Raw genomic sequence first — 21,062 nt, forward strand, 5'->3', positions numbered from 1 at the left:
TGTCCTTGGAACGTATAACACAAATACATTTAAAATATATAATAACACATTTGTCACACGAATATATATTACGTTGTTATACTGCTATTAGTATTGTTGTGTATATGTATTTTACTAAAATTATTTATATGGAAACTAATGGGTAATAGCTTTTATTTAATTTTGAAATATGGCATATAATTCAAGTTATTTTAAAACCCAAGGTTAGCAACAGTTAGGAACATATAAAATAATATAATGTGTACACAAAATATATTAAGTTTGAATAAATAGTATAGATTTAAAACACTTTTTAATTAATTATTAGAAACCTCGTACCAATGTAATATTAATATTATACGCGAATTTGATTTTATATTTTGTATGTACCTATATAAACTTACGGCATCTAACTACGGGGAGCAGCTAATAATCAATAAAATATTAAAAAATACATACGTTCCATAATCCTCAAGACTACAGATAATCGTATGGTTACGAAAAAATTCTAAAATTCCCATCTTCAATTTTATTCAAACGTTTCCTCTTCCGACTGGAAAATCATTCAAATCTCTTAATCTCCCAGCAGACCTTGGACAACGGCATTGTGATAAAATATCCAAACTCTGAAGACAAAATATCCTGTATTCAAATACCCTGAGTCAAATTATTTATGGGATATTATATTCAGGGTTAAAATATCCAATGGATAAGACAAAATATTCAAATAAAAAATAAAAATAAAAAGCGAATAACAATACCTAATATAATATAATACTAATAAAAGAATATATTACAATAATAATTAAATATTAATAATATAATAAATGCAATGTCTACATTAAAAATTGATTCAATACCTACCGTTTTACTAATAGTAAAATAAATAAATTACTATAGTAGTAGTATAAATATATCATAAGTGGCGAGGTGCAGCGCAGTGGCTGAAATCAATCACGTGACGTGATTGAGAGTAAGCAAGGGCTGCTGCCACTAGTTCTCGGATGGGTGACCACCCGGGTTCGTAGTGCACAAAAACCTTGCCACACATACACGTGTTCCTAACCGACCGTACCAACCATCCAAACCCTACTGTACTAACCCTACCAACCTTGCAGGCTAATGGCCTCAGTCGCCAAAGCATTAAAACCTAATAAAAAAATAAAATAAAATATCATAAATATATATTCTGACCGTCTTCTTTTATAATCGTGTTTCGTATTCAATGATTTATCATTAAATTCTAATTTAATACATACATTACAGTGACTTACTCAATGACGAGGTTAACTTGACACCTATAATATATTATATTGTTCATCAGAACGATTACCGCTACTTCCCCCTTATTTTATTATTACTATTTTTTTTAGGATACTGATACATAGATACTATTATACTAATTATATAATTTATGGTTTTTTTTATATTTTATAATAATCTATACTTGGTATTTCATGTATACTATTTTCTTTATTTATTAATTATCGTATTATTTAAAATAAATGTGTTATAGACATAAAACGTATATAATCGTTAAAAATGTTTTGTTTATTTTATAAAAGTATTTTAGATGTAATTATACCAAAATAATTTATAGACAATTTATAAACAAAAAATCTTCTTGAGAATATTTTCCGAGACCATATTATTAGGTAGTAGGTATCGTAATATTGTACATCTCACGTCCTATACATTTGTTATAGTGCGCTGTACCTACTACACAAAGTGTACAGTTGAAATATCCCAAACATTGATTATAACTTCACCCCTCCACACACTATAATAAGCTTGACTATAAAAATAGTAGGTTTACCGTATAGGGGTTGCTCTCACCACAGTATTTTATTGTCTAATACGTACCTAATAGAGCAACTCAACTTGTAAAACTAGGTACATAGTTATTTATTTTACATTTTTGTTTTTACCGTTGACTATAAATAATCAATACCATTACAGAATGTTACGTAATTATATGAGTAGGTATATATTTTATTACGTTCAACCGATAAAAATCATATTTTTTACGTAATATTAGATTATTTGCATAGATATAAGTACTTCATAATTCGATAATCATAATATGCGGTAACTATACAGGGTGATTTTTTTTTATCGTGAACCAGTTAATATCTCGGGAAGTATTAAGAATTTTAAAATAATTTTTTTTTTAAACTTTCTAGGATTTACTATTTTACACTGTGTTACAATTTTGATAATTTTAAAAGACTATCAACATTCGATTTTCAAATGGCAATACCTATTTTCGATAACGAAAATCTATAAACATACTGAAAAAAATAATTTTAATGTTTACAGAATTTAATTTGAGTAATCCGTTCATACAGAAAATAGTTATTATAACTAGAGTCCATCTCACCGAACGATAATAGTGCATGTCTTTGAACGTTTTGATAAATATTATGTATTTAAATCACAAATGATGGCAGTGATGAGATTATTTCTGATGAATGTTGCAAAAAGACTTGCAGGGTTAATCATAAATGCATAAACTTTGTTTTGCGTGTGTAATTTAGGTATATGATGAATTAATGAAAACTAGAACCGTAGCAAAAAAATGTTGTTGAATAATATGTCTATGCTCGCAAAAGTTTAATTAATTTGTTTATTTTTATATTATTATTATTATATTACATTAATTACGTAGATTAAAAGGTACATACGTCAATTTAAAATATTTAATTACAAAAAATATAAACATTCAAATTGGTTCTAACGTGAATAACGGTGGTCAATTACCAACTACAACTGGAAAAATCTACTAAGGAGAAACAATAGTACCTAACCAACGACAACAGCCAAAATTTCAATAATAATTATATTACAGTATAGTACAGTGTCTGTTTAGAACCTGCAATTAAATTGTAATTATTAATAATTTTTATAAAATGTAGGTGTCTGAAGACTGAAGATTCGTTGCTTTTGGTATCTTATAAAATATTGAAAAATGCACCTTTCATATTTTTAATCCATTATACTAGGATAGGATATTCATAGCCTGGTAATAATATATGAGAATACGAATAGTTAATATATATTGTCATTTATAAAAATTAATTACAGTTAAACAAATAAATGAATATTTATCGATCCAAAAACGATGACCTACATTGGTATATTGGTATAAACGAAATGTGTCATTATAAAGCAGTCGATAATGCGACGTATAGAGGACGTGGAACACTATCATTATATTTCGGGTTGATTGGAATAGCTTAATTTTGAATTCCGTTAAATGATACAATATAGTCAACATTTATTTTTAAAAACGTTTGAAATCGTATTGCCATGTGTGCTGAATTGTACTCATGTAATAAGATACCTACTATGATAATACAAAAAATAATGATTTTTAATTAAACGCTTGTAATTACATATTTTGATTTTATAAATTCAAAATTTAATAATCAGTTATCATAGAGACTTGAAACTTTTAACCATTTACAATCTTATTGTTTACAATGCATAGTAACATTTTCAAAATATTTAGAATATTTTAATGTTATTTATACTAGGAACTTATACCATCATAATCTCACTTTATCCACCTATCTACACGTCGGTATTATATTATTATCTTAGTTAGTATAACTATATTATACTTTATACTAATTTATAATAGAGGAACTCAGGGTAAGTTGACGTGTTGATTCCTAAGATCGTGTCTTAATTCTTAGTCCATGGCCCAATGGCCGATATTCAATAGTTTTATAAAACTAACATAATGAAGTTTGAAACATTTAATTTCTCAAATTTCAAATTATTTTGATAAGTGATAACAAATCTATTTAGAAAACACAAAATCGAGATTTGCCAATGTAATATTTTAAACTGTACCATAACGATTAACAGAAAGCAGTAGGTAAAATCAAATATTTTAACGGATAAATTGAATAACATATATTTCTTAGGTATCATTTGATATGATGTATATTTGATTTACATTACCCCAATATTTATTTTTTTGTTAATTATACAATTTATTTTTAAAAGCTATTAAAATGTATTAAAAGTTAATACAATATTTGGATTAATTATGCATATTTAAATTTATAGATAAATATATATAAATTAAATTTTATATATCTAGGCGTATTATTATTATGAAACTTCCCCAACATAAATGTCAACTTACCCAATGGTTGGGCAAGTTGACGCATTTTATGTTTGAAGTTCTTAAAAAAGACTTAAAATTAAACTTCTTTATTAATTCTATATAACCATTTTATGTTTTTGAAGATATTTTTAGCATAATTGCGCTACTATTCATAAAAAGTATTTAAACAATAATTAACCTTAAGTGCGCCAACTTATCCCTGACTTCCGTGGATGATTATGTTAAAAATGTATTCAATTTTATCAGACCGTATTAGTAATAGAATAATTATTTAAATAATATAATAAATATATAAATATGAATAGAGGTTTATTATAAAATTTCCATATACCTAAGTAGATACTTGAATTAGAGTAGGTATTAGACAATATAAGTCTCATAATCGTTTTTAATGTTTTTAATGTTGTTTTTAACTATAGTGTGCAATGATTTATTATTGAGCTCAAATGTAATTCATCACTCACAATGACACAAGGTGACACTCAAAACCTATGATACAGCAGACATAGTTCCCTATAACGAGTCACACCCAAAAGTAGTTGAACAATCACAATTTTTTAAGGGTCCTGCTCGTGTGTCTTTAATAAGGCGCAATATTTAGGCAATATGCAATTTCGTTGCCGCCACCCATGGCATTTGTGTTAGTCGTCAATGATGATTAGTGTGAGTGTGATTGTATCATAGAGTAATATTTGTACTAACGCAAAAATATGATAAATATAAAAACGACTCCTGTCGATAGTTACCTATATTAAAATCAGATGTTAAAATTGTAAAATTACGCTATTACCTTCCTCCAAGTGTTCGGAGGGCTCTCGAAATCGTGTATTCGAGAAATTAGATCAAATACACCGTACAATATAATTTTATGTAAAAAGCACATATAATGTAATAACTGCAATCAATATAAAATATTATATTACATGCCTTACCTGATTCGCAGTTGTTTGTGGATTATGTTGTAGGAGTTTTAGTTGACACAAAGTAATACTTCAAAATACACAAATCAAAACAATGAACACACTAATTATTATGGCTAATCATAATTCATAAGAAGTCCAGTTGTCGCTCGTTGAAATCGGTATTGAGATTTGAGAGGTTGTGACACAGGTGGCTGGTGCTCATGCACTGGTTTAAGGAACGGATATGCCGACCAGAGAGTGGTAGGCGGTTTTATCAAAGGTTTTTGTACTTCCCTGAACTAGATTTCTCTTCGGTGGCAAAAACCTTTTTGTCGGCGATAATGGTTTTATCGGGGATGGCCGATTTCTACGAACGACAGTATGGCCATTATTTATTATTCTGTAAAATTTTAGTTTATTTATTATAATGGTGTGTGAGCATATCATTACATCCACTCTGCACTTTTTGTGTTGTGCCCTCACAACACCGCTCGTGGGTATGAGAGTGAGAGCAATACAAATATTTAAATAGAAGAGAGAGAGAAAAAAGGTGGATAAGTGGATGTCGCTCTGCTGTACAGTAGGGTACAAGTGGGTCACTGTAATGATTGGTGTTAAATTTTAATTCAATGATATAATATCATTGTATAAGAAAAACGATTCTGAGCGAAAACGGTCAGTCAGCCTATGATATTAAGTATATTTGATGATATTATTGTGAATAAAGTAATTTATATATAACCTATTTACGTGGAGCCTTGTTTTAAATTTTCAATCTTTAGCCATAAAAGTTAAACATTTTATACATTTTTAACTACAAAATAATTAATAAATTATAAATTTGATAAATGTTGTCGAAATTTGAACTTTAAATGCTTATAAAAAAAAATTGTGTTTATGTATTATTAATATTTTTCAACTGCTATTAGAACGATATATCAAGAGCCTTATAATAAATTTTCACGCTTTTTTACCCAACAAAAAAATTTTTATTGATATTTATAGAAAAAAAAAACTAAAAAAATTGAAAACTCACAATGTCCGTAAACCGCTCAAAAAGAGTCAAAAGAGTTTTTACATATTTTGTTTCTTATTCTATATTTTATTTCTAAATACTAATTTTCTTTTACTTAGTTTTATTCAATTACATTTTTGATATGCTTATCTAATTATACATTTTTCATAGTTAATTATTTTCCAATGCACCTAGTTCATAGACATTTCTTTCTCTGCAAGCTTAAACTAAGTTAAACATTTTTTATATATTTTTGTATTTAGTACCTAAATAGGTTAGTTTTGACAATTTTTATTTTTAGTTTGTATTTGTTTTAACAATTTATTTTTTTAATTTACGTTTTGTTTGAACATATAGGTTATATTTACATTATATTTTTTTAAATGTTCTTAATAATATTATTATGCTAACTTAGATTACGTTAATTAAATTTTTTTTAAAATTTTTTTTGTTCTTTCTTTATAGTATTGCCTAGCTTTGACATTTATCTTCTCACTTATATGCCAACTTCAATATGTTGGTTGTTTAACATTTTTATTTTGACAGTTATTTTCTTACTATTATGCTAACTTAAAAGTTAAATGAAGTTCATTATTTTCTATTTTTTTTAACTTTTATTTTCATGCAGATGTTGACTTAGATTGGGTTAATTTTTTACACATTCTTTGTATTCACTTGCTTTAACATTTTTTTTTTTTTTTATGTCACATATTACTTTATGGATTGTATGCGGGTACCGACTACCGGGCTATCTACGCACGCACTGCATGTGCGCAAATGTCAACGGCACCGCCGACCAAAAATAAAAGGCATGATTTTTTGCTCAAAACACGCTTTACGGGAAAAACTCTTAAGTATTGTGGACTGGTCTGATTTAATTAATTTATTTTCGTTACAAAGAGGATAATTTTCTACATGGTGCATTGGACTTTGATTTTTAGTTTCGTTGCTTAAAACAAATATAATTAACCCGTCAGTGGTCGCGATGTGAGCGTGGCGCTCACCTTGTTAGTATTTTGAGAGCCACTTATTTATTTATTACTTGATTCATCTGATACTATTTATACCTTCAATCGACACGTCATGTTTAAATATACTTTTGCAAATATAAAAATTGTATAAATGATTCTTCATTAGATATCGACATGCAATGTTGTTAATATCCATAAATTGAGCGTTGCACTCACTCAATAGGTCAACCAAATAATTTTTTGTAAACTCAGATCTATTTTTAAGGAGCACACAACATTCATATGCGTAGGTACTGTTTAATAATCAGCAAAATATTCCAGACCACTAGGGCGAAGATGAATGATAATGATTATACTATTATATAATTATGTATAAAAAATTATAAATTAATTTTTAGTGGTTAACAATTTATAATCAAGAAAAATTGCAAGAACATTTTTTGTAAAAGATTTAACTATAAATAATTCGTTGTTGGTTTCAATATTTTATGTTCATTATATAATAAATAATGATGAAAAAACAATGAGGTGAGCGCAGCGCTCACTCAATACCAATGGCGGGACTTTGCATAGCGATACCATGACGGGTTAAAATAACAACATTTTGTGAAAATTGGTCATACTCAAAATCGTATTAAGCTGTTTAGAAATAGAATTTTGAAAACCAAAGTTCAATGCGCCCTGTAAGAAGTGTTTCTCTTTCAAAAAAAAAAAAAAAATCATCGAAATCGGAACACTTTACGAGGCGTGGGAGTTTTTCCTGTAGGGCATGTTTTTGAGCAAAAAAAAAACAGGTCATGTAGTACAGGCCCCTAGTGCGCGAGATCAGCTAGTTAATATATAATATATATTATTTGCGATTTTATTACATATTCATTAAATTTTCGACAAAACCAGCTGAATCTACAACAAACGTCAAAAGATATTATGCTATTATATAATATATTTATGTTGTGATTGGAAATTATAATTCTATGAACTAAGAAAAGAATCATTAAAAATACAATCTTTAAAAAAACTTAAAATTTTCAAAAATTTGAATTTGAATTTGAATTCTATATTAAAACCTAAAAGGGTAGTGAGAAATGTCAAATTATTGCAATGAGCATGATTAGTGAATAACCTTGTGTACTACCTATACATAATTGTTTATTGTTCCTCGTGAGGGATGTTCACACGAGGTATTCTAACTAGGTACGTCATATACTTCATACTTTTGTAGATAGTATAGTTACCCACATATGTATACATTTATTTTTTCTTGCGATCAGTCAACGAGCGCTACCACGCAGTTACATTTCTAGCTACCTGCTGTACCTCCCATATTTCGATATAACTTCGTTACAATACATAATATAATATATCATCTATAATAATAATACCTGTCGACGACTGCGTAATATTAATAACGTACCTACATTATTATTTATTATAACAGAGTGCGGGGACAACCCCGCGCGGTCGGACACGGTCATGTGAACTAAACGGTCGATTAGATCTGTTTCCAATTCGCCGCCGTTGACACCTGCATAATAATAATATTATTATTATTATTATTATTATTATTATTGTTATTATCACTGTTATCGGGAGCAAAAGGGTAACCAATACGATATATCGCAAAGGGTTAATGAGAATAAAATTATATCATAACGTACGGCACACAGTGGGCGTGCCATATGCGTGTGCGCGTGCGGTTTACAAATATTAGTCCGTCGCCGAGCACGTCCTGACCGGTTTTTATTATTACCCTACGACGTACATAGGAGTATTATTCATATTATTCTTATTATTTTTTTTATCCTACCGTTGCGGTCATCCGACGTGCGTGTAAGTGGCGCCGACAGGTGAATATTATATAATATATATAGTGCGCGTCCCAGCAGACGGATGACCTGATGAGCGCGTTAGGTACGTAATACTATAATATTATAACATTTACACTGCACAATATAGGACGAGACTGAAAAGTCAATGTGGCGGGTAATAGCGCCGTCCGTGATTTCAATCGAACGGAGTGCATAATAGGTAATATAATAATATATATATTGTGTAAGCAGGTAGTAATATAAGCAGTACCTGACCATAGGCTAGGTACAGAGTAAGGTGTGTGTGTGTGTGTGTGTGTGTGTGTGTGTGTGTGAAACGCCAGTTAATCGAATCCGTCCACATTGTTGATTTCCTCCCGCTGGTCTATCGCATGGGCCTGCAGGCGTGCGCGCGCGCGTACACGACGACGACAACCGATGGACCGGAAAATAAAATCCACGGCTCACGATTGGAGTGTCGTTGATATATAACAGACAACAATGATAACGGAAAAAAAAAAAGATTGTCGGCTGATTAAAGAGAAAAAAAATGTTCCAAAGAAAATGGCGTTTTACTACACGTGCGCACGATAGGCAGGTGGCGGGCAGTCTCCCAAGCGTATTATATGTATAGACTGCACCATATTAGGTATTTATAATATATATATGCTTAGGTTATTGAATCGTCGCCGTCGAATAGATCAAAAATAAGACGCTCGCATAAAAGACAGTAAATCTCGTTCGTATTAAAACTTTGGACACACCTTTACATGACTATAATAATATTATGTTACGAACTACAATCGGGCGACGAGTACCTATATTGCTTTTAAAGCGCGTGGAAATTACGTGTACAACTACTGTCGTTTATCGTGTCAATACGTGCTTAAGTATGATAGTTTTATATAACCCATTCTCCGTGTTAAATAGGACAAACATACTTCCACACTTCAAGATAATGCTATATATTGGTGATTTACCGATCATTGGTCATATAAACATGAATAGCTAGATTTTTATACCATATAAAAGATCCTGTGGTGATGCAAACATCTTTTTTAAAAGATCATCTTTATAGTTGGATTGCAGATGGTTGTCTTGAAAAAAGTTGATAATCTAAATTGAAATTTAATTGATTCAACTATTTATAAGCTATTTGTGCTAATTTTATTTTTCATATTGGTATATAGTAATAGTAATAGTTCCTACCTACATAACAATGTTTTATTTTTTCTCACATTACTATATTATGTTTTATGATGATATTGTTATTACTTATATTATTGTACTTCATAACAGTACCTATTCAATAATTTTTAATCTATAATAATACAGAAACATATCTTATAAATATTAATGTTATAACTTATAATTTCTTATAACAATAGCTATGTAAGTACTTAAATATCTAAATAACTTTAAATTTACCAAATAAAATACTCTTATGATGCTATACTTACATTTAAAATTTTTGTTAGCTTTATAATAATAAAATAATCTGGGGAAGAAGGGATTGTTATTTTTAAAAACTTTTATATAATATAGTTACATATAATCATACTCAAACTATTTTAGATTTTAACTTGTCTAAGGAAGTAATAATAGGAACAAATAAATAACCCGAGTATTTCTATGTTCATAATATTGTACGTACCTACTTAATATTAAATATTTACTATATGTTCCAATAAATGAATAATTATAACATTTTTTTTATTAAGTATTATTGCCTAAGTATGTAAGCCACAAATATATACTTCCTAATCAACTAATCAAATTCAAAGATATTTTAGAAATATAATAATATTAATAAATTCATACAGTACATTTCACATTGAATAGCTTCTATATGAGTTATCATGTTATTAGCATAAAAACAAAGGTAGTTTAAAATTTAAATACAATTTATGAAAATCTTATTAAACGAATAATAATATCGTAGTTTAAGAAATAATAATGTTTAATAACATACCACAAAATCTACAGTACTATAGTAGGTATATCTACATTAGTATAGGCACAGTAGTACCTATACTAATAAAATATTATACATATTTCATTTAAATCGCATAATTTACAAAATTATAAATATTATACAAGTTAGCAAATTAAAATTTATTTTCAATGCAAAACAAATAACATGACAATAAATATAAACTCTGAATACTTATTTTAACAATCTGTTGTTTCGTTTTGAATAATTGTGATGAAAAAATAAATTATTCAAACTTTAAAATTATTTTATCCTATACACCAATACGAATTTAGGTATATATTATGATACAAAAGATATATATTTTATAGTTTAACATGCATCAGTGGCGTATGGTAGGGTGGCCATATGTGCAACGACCCACCCTGAAACGTCAGGTTTAATTAGCATAGTTTAACACTGTTATACTAAACCATTATTATATTTGTATTAATATTTATAAATATATTATTTGTTTGGATGTGCAGGATGACTATAAATTCTCGTTACAAAAATAGCGAGGATAAAATCATAAAGATCACAATAATATGCGATATTCCTACGTTTTATATTTTAAAAACGAATTAAATTTATAATTTTTGATCACCCACAATACTACATTGCAGACAACTCTTTTCGTAACTCGTACGTATACAACCTATAGCTGATTACAAAAATGAATGTGATTACATATTATTATTATTTTAATATTTGACTATAAGATAATATAAGAACTTATTGTAGTTAGCTGTGTGAGATTAACTACTGTTAAGACTACATGTCCATGATAACCAACTGTATCTGAACCAAAACGACTACGTATGTCACCACGGATGCTACAATCTGGAAACACAATAGTTTATAATTATTATAATAATCCGGCAGAAAGGTGCTATATCACGTAACTATAATAATATTATGTATAATGCGCAGTCTTAAATAGTTATTACATGATGTATACCACGCGGAACAAAACAAAACAGTTGTTTGTACTATAAAAATAGTAGGATTAACTGTACATTATAATTGCTATAGGGATAGCTATAAGGTTAATCAGATTTACTAAAATATTTAGTCAAGTTATTATAGTTATTCGAACTGAAATATGCTATTTTAACTATATTTTTTAGTTAATTCAAACATTAAAAACTGCATTAACTATAAAATATAGTAAACATTACCATAACTATTAACTATATTTATATAGTAATAATAAGTAAATCATTTTGGTTATTTTACCTATTAAATAGTTATATTTACTATAATTTGTTTAACTATAATATTATAGTTATTGTTTTCCCCGTTTTTTTTTCCAATTGCAATTGTATAGACCTTAATAAGATAGGTAGAGTTGGGCCCAACGAAAACCATAATGTGTCGCCAAAAGCATATTACATAGTATATACTTACTCTGAGAAAAATCATTTATTTAAATCGTATCCCATAAGAGATCGAATACTTCCCCGCGAGTCCACGTTATACACGTAGAGTATATTATCAAAAATATAAAATTAATTAATCGTCAATAAATAAATAACCGTATAAATAAGTAAATTAACTTTTGAGGATATATATTAATATGATAGTGGTAGTGCATAGTGTTGTACGAATGAATGTTTTAGAATTATTCATTTTTACTAAACAAGTGTAAAATATTTTATCGTAAATAGGTACGTCGTAGGACTAAAAATTATAACATAATCTAATGATATACCTAGTAGGTACCTATGTCCTATACGGCTCATATATTTAGTCCAGCTGTATCATTTTTCAATTGTAACTGGCTCCGACACTCCCTCTAATATATATTATCTAAGTATTATACAGCCACTGATCGTAACTACCAATTAATTCGTTCTATACACCGTGCTTTAATATCAAAACATTAATTGGCGAGTTATGAATATGATTTTTTTTTTTTATATCATAACTCATGATTATTTAATCAACTGTACCTAATAGTTACAGAATATAGCAACACAATATGTATTCTTCAAAATAAATACATACCGACTGAAGAAGTTTGTAGTCCAAATCGAAGAAATCATATACATCAAATATAACCGGATGATTCCAACAATTTAGTATGATTATTTCCAACTTTAAAATAATGAATATTTTAAATTTCAAAACAGTTAAATACTTTAAATATGTATAGGTATTTGAAATAATAGTTTACTTACATGTTTCAATGTCGTGACATCTGATATGATACTCAATGCTTCATGACCAATCAAAACTGTATTTTTTGCCTGTGCGAAATAATTGTTTTAGTATTTACACTTTTATAATATTATATTGTATAGTGTAAAAGTAGTAGAGCACACGTTTAATATATTTTTTAATTCAATAAATATTTTATTTGATTCAAGATATGGTTGTAATTCAACTAGAGTATATATATATATTCAACTATAGATGATTACTTTTATAAAAATGCAGAAATCATATATTATTATTATTATAATTTAATTTAATTAATTAATCGATATATTATGTAAATTTAAATAGCTTTAGTACTCTATAAAAATATAACGATATTATATTTTGTTTGAAATAGGTACAAATTATATTATGCGTACTTCCAGTATAGTCGTATGCGTTTCTCGAACCACAAAAAACAAAAACAAAAACCTCAAAGAACAGTGTCCCATGAAATATCCGTTACGGATGAAATCGGTATCCAATTCGTTGAGGAAGTTGACTGTCAATGTCGTTACAGTCGATACGAGTATTATAACCGATTCGATGATGATTAGTACTGCGTGATATGCGTAATAGGCTTTTACGTCCTCCGTCAGTTCACGAAGTTCGGTAAACAAACTGTTAATTTCTTTGGGATAGATGTATTTTGTATTAGGCAAAGAGTTATTCAACACACCTGTAAGATCAATATCAATCAGTTTACACTTGTAGATACAATATTTACATAATCATTACAACAATCATCATACATAAGCTTCACATTATATAGCATATACATCTACACAAAGCTTAATAATTTATTGATGATACAATTTATTATAATAATATGCCTTTATCTATGTTGGACTTTGGACTATATTATAATAACCAATAATATCAATTATATTTTTCTAAATTTTTTTAGGTTAATTTGTGGACATTGGGAAAAAAAATATTTACAGAAAGAATTTTAGGGTAGATTTCGAAGGAAAATATTTATGTTAAAAACTTGGAACTCGGCAGTCATGCAGTACAGTGAATTACACAACAATTACATCATGTATTGAAAACACGTAGGTGATATGCTAGGCATATAATGCAAGTGCAACACATTAATATTGTATACAATAAAAAACATTTTTTTTTAGCTTTTTAAGAGCAGAGCAATACATTTGAAAAACACAGGATGACGCACCACGCCATACATCATATGTATGCTCGGTATATTTATATATAAGTGGTTACTGGTTAATACCAAATATAATTTATTATATGCTTCATTTGAGGGAAATTACCGTAAGACATCGTACTGTGTACATTATACATTTATGCGATGTCAGATACCGAATTACCATGTACATACCAGGTAAACTAGATACATACCAGCTATGCCTGTACCGAATTCACCAGAACTCAAAGGATAATGGATGTATGTGTATAATATGTATTAATTATTTATTCGTTATGATCTTATCTGTATATTATTGTATAGTTGTAGAATTAACAAATACGTGCGCTCACTTTTTTTGAAAATTCTGTTGGCCAACTCGTACCTATCCCTTAGCATCCGGACGTATGTAATGTACTGGACGATTACCAACATCGTCGATGAGCAAAACACGTTCCACGCGACCAGTATATACCCAGCGATTGTTGAGTAGAAAAAACTACCCACGAAATTATGGACGCCGATCGCCAAGACGTACAACAAGTAGAACGTTTGACTGCGCACATCCGGCTGACACGGAATCCTCGACGCCGAATCGTCGAATTTGTAGAATTTTTCGAGCACCTGAATATAGCCTTGGCTCCTATGGACTGAAATCGAGATGCTGAAGATGGTCACGATGAGCTTGGTCAGCACTTCGATAAAAATCACCTGAAATCGGGAGGTTGGCAGTGAGCTATGTTATCAACGAAAAGTTTTTAACATTATTTAACATCAACACTTGGCTTATGAACAAACACACATAAATAATAATAATTTATTTCAATTTAGGTAATAAAATACAATCGTTTATCAAAAGTTTATCACATAAGCTGATTACCTACTCTTCTCTAAGCAAGCTCGTGGAGAGAAGGTCGTCTTCAATGCTATATCAATTTAGGTTTAACACTAAAAAGGTGTGATTATTGTAATCCTATTTATCTTTTGTTTTCTTGAACAAAATGCTTCAGAAGTTAATGTAATATATACTAATATATAATTAGTTAGTATACTATTTATAAATTCTTAAAATAAAATAAACACACCTGCTATAATATCAGTAATAGTAATACAACCATAATGTTGCATAAGCTATTAAAATACAAATTAACAAAACATTAAAGAGTACAATATTTTTCCGGTAGTCGAGTTCTAATAGATAACTGACTAGGTAGTGAAATGTTATTTTTGTTAAGTATAAAACTAATAAATCCTTGAATACAATATTTAAAAAAGCGGGTAAGTGGATGTCGCTCTGCTGTACATTAGGTTACAATAGTGCGTCACAGTAATGGATAGTATTAAATTTGAATAAATTCAATGATATAATATCATTGTATACGAAAAACAATTCTGAGCGAAGACGGTCTATCAGCCTATATAATATTACTAAGTAGGTATATTTTATGATATTATTGTGATTAAAGTAATTAATTTCAGTACCTATTAGGCATTAATATCCACAACAGTAGGTTAAATTTTTTTTTTTTATTTTTTTTATAAGAGATATACAATCTGCACCCTGAGGGCTGAGGCACAATAAGAATATGGGCTAAATTACAGTGACATGAATGAGTTGTCGGAAGAAGCCACCCAGTAATGACACTTCCTAAATTTCAATTTTTAATTATAAAAAAGGTGGGTAAGTGGATGTCGCTCTGCTGTACAGTAGGTTACAAGTGGATCACTGTAATGGATGGTGTTGAATTTGAATTCAATGATATAATATCATTGTATTATGAGAAAAACGATTCTGAGCGAAAACCGTCTGTCAGCCTATGATATTACCAAGTATATTTGATGATATTATTGTGAATAAAGTAATTTATATATAACCTATTTACGTGGAGCCTAAGAGCCTTGTGTTCAATTTACAATCTTTAGCTATAAGAGTTGAACATTTTATAAACTTTTAACTACAAAATAATTATTAAATTATAAATTTGATAAATGTTATCAAAATTCGATCTTTAAATGCTTACAAAAAAAAATTTTTAATATTTTTCAACTGATATTGTATTAATATATCAGGAGCCTTGTATTAAATTTTTACACTTTTTGGCCCAACAGATAAAACTTTATTGATATTTATTGAAAAAAAAACTAAAAAAATTGAAAACTGAAAATGTCCGTAAACAGCTCAAAAAGATTCAAAATATTTTCAAAATTGTATGGTGTATAGAAAATGCTAATATAAACATTCAGTGAAATTTTCAAGTATCTAAATTCGTTCGTTTTTGAATTACAACAAAATAAGGAAATCGCTACATGAGAAATCGAGTGAATATCCAATGTTGTAAAAATTTGAATTTCAAACACTCATAAAAATTTAATTTGACCTTCTTATAGACATTTTTTTTTTGATAAAGGTAGACAAACTTATGAGGAATATTGTATTACATTTTAAAACTTTAGATTTAAAAAGAAAAGTTTTTACGAATTTTTAACTCAAAATAATTTGCTAATTTTCATGATTTTTCCATATTTTGTCAATTTATGAACTATGAACGCTTAGAAAAAAAACTGTAACTAAGGATTTTTAATATTTTTCATCTGCCTTTGAAATAATATACTAGGAGCCTTCTATTAAATTTTGAAGCTTTTTTAGCCAACAAATAAAATTTTATTGATATCTTTAGAAAAAAAACTAAAAAAAAATGGAAAATGAAAACGTCCCTAAACAGTTCAAAATAAATCAAAATATTTTGAAAATGTTATAGTGTATAGAAAATGCAAATATAAACAACCAGTGAAAATTTCAAGTATCTACGGTTATTTGTTTTAAAGTTACACCAAAAACCAAATTCAATTTTGTGTAAAAATTCCCGTTTTTCCTTAATTTTCCTTTTGTTTATCTTGTTGCTTTTGAAAACTACTGGGAAATTTTTACTTTTGACCCCCCAAAGTACCAACTAGATTCACTCTCCTATCAGAAAAGGTACTGTTGAAGAAAAGCGAAGCATTTTTACTGCTCTAAAAGGTGTCCTCAGACACAAAAAAATAAAAAATAAAAAATAAAAAATAAAAAAAAACACACATCATTATAAAATCAATACATTCATCGCTCCGCTCAGAATCTAAAAGTGAACATTTTATAATTTTTTAATAACAATGATTGATATTTACGATATTTTGATACATTTTGTCAAATTCAAACTTAAAATGCTTATAAAAAAAAAATTGTGCCTATTTTTAATATTCTTCAACTGCTATTGTAACAATATATTAGGACCCTTATATTACATTTTCACGCTTTTAGATCTAACTAATAAAATTGTAATTACATTTAGAAAAAAAAAATTTTAATTTTAAATTCTCTGTAAACAACTCGAAACGAGTCAAATATTTTGTAAATTTTATGAAGTATAGAAAATGATATAATAAACATATTGTGTAAATTTCAAGTATTTACGGTTATTCGTTTTCGAATTACAGCAAAATTAGAAAACCGCCACATAAAAAATCGAGTGAATATCTAATGTTTTAAAAATTTTAAAATTTCAAACGCTCATAAAAATTTAATTTGACTTTCCAGTAGAACAAATTTCTATGAATTTCTAACAGAAAATAATATATTACTAATAATAAGTTATAAAATATATTAATATTTCCAGAAAAATCGGCTCATTCGCGTCAAGAGAGTCGCTATGTTTGTTAGTTAGAACGACGGTGAACATACCTTCATTAGCATACTGTACTGCGGCCCTACGTTTTGGTTTTTCTTGAAATGGTACACATTCACGTAAACCCCGGATAAGCCCAGACATGTCCACAACATCAAACTGTACAACGAAGCTATAATGTTAACCCTGTTGTTTCCGGCCAACGGCAGAAATCCGAAAACTTTGGACACGTAATACGAAACGTTGGGGTTGACAATCCACGGCGAGTCCATAATTCCCCAAAGTATATATTAATATGATATTTGAATAATATAAAATACCGTTTTAACTGCAGTACACAACATGATATTGTACTAGCCTGTCGTCCTTTTCAAGAGCAAAAAAAAATAATACGATTAAAAACACTCTCGGGAATTGTTACGCGCGAGCACTCGAAAAATACTCGACTGAAGTTAACGCTGAGTATTGTCCTGTTGTGTTGGACAATAGAACGCAACTTTTGATATGAAGTAGTCTTAGACAGCTTTATCACTTTTCATTTTTTTTTTCAATACACTACCATTAAAACTTGACAACTCGCTTTCATTTTTGACGATCGATCTCAATTATCGATTTAATGGTAATCCTCAATATAAGGGCTACACCTGTTGACGGTAGTGGCGGCATCTTTAACACTCGTCTTTTATCTATTGTTCCTTATTCAATACCACTAAAAACCCTTTTGGTGTGTTCAATTCATAAAACAAAACGTTAAACTAACAACATAATAACGATAGTTGTATAAAATGTTTTTGGGTAGGTAGCAAATAAAAAAATCTTGTATGCCTTCCTTTATAATTGAATTTGGGTAGGTAATTGAATTTTAGGCACCTATAGTAGGTGATAAACCACGTTTGGTCCAAAGAAAAAACAGATTTTTTTATATTTCATATTTTATTGAAAAGTACGTTAATGAATGAGTTATACAAACCGTGATTAGATTCAAATGGTATCAAAGTAAAAATGTTTCCATATATTTTTAGTATATTATTTTTTTCAGACCGGACTTCTAAATATAGCTATCTATAATCGACTTGACGGATTTTTAAAGAAAATTAAAAAGTATATTCGTATACGGTATACCCATCAACTATATTTTCTTTTTGAACATTGTGTTATTATTACACCTATAATACCAGTATACAGGAACAAATATTAAATATTTAAACTTCGATTTATACTTCTTTGATTTGTATCTCTCAACAAGTAAGTAACGATTTATTGTGAATTGCAAATTTTAAGACAGGGCTTAAACGAGTCAAAAAGTTAAAGTCAAGTTACATAACGAGTTACTTTTATTTAAAAGTGTTACAATAATATACTCTAAACTCAGTTTAAAATAAGAGTTTATTCTTTTTTTCCTCTCGAGTTTTATGAAAATATATATAGAATCTTTATACTTAATACCTATACCATGATTAGTTAAAATAATGAGCTGTTTCTTTGTCCCCAAGAATTTTCCTCACCTCGATTCTCACTGTACCACCGTCATCACCGTGATTTCGTTATAAAATGTAGATGACCTTTGATCTTTTCTTTTTATTTGATCCATTTTATCGCCCTACCTTATGTTGTATTAAACGTTTAATACAGGTATAAGTTAAAAGGATGAAGTAATAAGAAATGTTAGTATATAAAAATTAAAAACTAGGTTAAGAAAACAATATTATAGGTAAAAAGTAGAATACCAAAATAATTCAAATTCTATAAACATTAAAAATATTACATGCAACTAGGTTAAGACAACAATTATGTAATATAATAACAATTAAGTATAATTTAATCATAAGACAATCGATATTATTCGATAGTGATCCGATTTTAAGATTAATATATAAGGAACATGCTTAGACAGAAAAGGGTTCTGTGGGTGGTGACCGTGTGACTCGATTACCACTGACCACCGGTGTTAGAGCCAGGTGGTGATCGTGTGACTCGATCGCCACTGGACGTCAAAGTTTTAATAAAAGTGCTCATTATAATTAATTTGTTCGTTTATTTGTGTACGTCTGTGATCGGCGTATACGACACTTATTAGTTATTATAGACAAAATAATTATCAAGAAAAGCAGATATTCTAACCATTGAAGGTGATGTCATAACACTCATTCACCCTTTTGAATACAAATCGTTTACATTTTCACAGTTTTTAGTATTTTGCTTATTTTTAATTATCAAACGTCTAAATAATATTATCCATCTTGTTTGGATTTCCGTTTACTGATTGTACAAAATAATAATCGAATATGTTTTTTTCTGATTAACGAAAGGAATAGTAATATAGTAATATTTCAAGTAATAAATAATTTTCAACCCCATGTTTTACATGTTTTGTTAAGAAATGCTTTTTTTAGAAGTAAAATTCGTTCTAAAATTCAAGCAGCAAACGCCTAGACAAAATTAATTGTATTTAACAGTCAAATTACCCAAAAGCTCTCAAGAAAAAAATAGTAATGTAAAAAAAAAATAATGGAAAAGAAAAACCGAACCGAATAAAATCCTTCAGTACCTATAATTATTAATTAATTTCACTTTGTTCATCTCGTGACAAAATATAGAATTGTGTAATATTACATTTTAAAAACGATTATAGAGGATAAGCAGTTAAAACCAAGCAGTTTGTTTACGTTTTTGGACGATCGTAAGTACATAATATTACGCTAAGGGAATTTACTGAAATTAATTTAAGCTTCATCATAATATTATGATCACTAGGTATAGGTACTATCTAAAATCTATGTTTTCTCAATAAAAGGGTTAAAACTATTTAAGAATCTATCTGAGCTATGTTATCCTTCTACAAAAAAAAGATAATTAAAACATAGCACTCTACTCAATATTTATCCTCTGCAAGGAAAGTCTATGAATTATGTAAAATATGTTTTTGTTAATAAGTAACCATGACAACGAAAACGTCTATTTTGCATAATTGGTTATAAAAATAAAATATCAGTACCCAGCCCAAAAACATATTTATGTTAAAAAAATAAACCAACATTTTTATCAAATCAATTATGTATAACTCCATAAGGTACTCAAAATATAAAAAGATAGGGACATTTAAGAATGACAATTTATAAAATAAATAAACTAATCAATATATTGTATACAAAATCAATCTTACGTAGCACTAATTGTACCTATATTCAATAAAAGGTGGACATGGTTGATAAGTATTTGGAAAGAATAGGAGTGAACAACTGAAGAAATACAATTCAAAATCT

General features: G+C 28.3%; 1 long non-coding RNA gene across 1 annotated transcript; it reads right to left on the minus strand.

Annotated features, from left to right (window-relative positions):
* Window positions 1-11,340: 11,340 nt before the first annotated feature.
* LOC132948419 (uncharacterized) lies at window positions 11,341-13,005 on the minus strand. Its single transcript, XR_009665024.1, has 3 exons — window positions 12,969-13,005; window positions 12,796-12,885; window positions 11,341-11,628 (listed from the first exon to the last, which is right to left on the minus strand). It is a non-coding gene; the product is annotated as an uncharacterized LOC132948419 (long non-coding RNA).
* Window positions 13,006-21,062: the final 8,057 nt, after the last annotated feature.

This window comes from Metopolophium dirhodum, chromosome 7, assembly GCF_019925205.1.
Source record: "Metopolophium dirhodum isolate CAU chromosome 7, ASM1992520v1, whole genome shotgun sequence".
Taxonomy (NCBI): Eukaryota; Metazoa; Arthropoda; class Insecta; order Hemiptera; family Aphididae; genus Metopolophium; species Metopolophium dirhodum.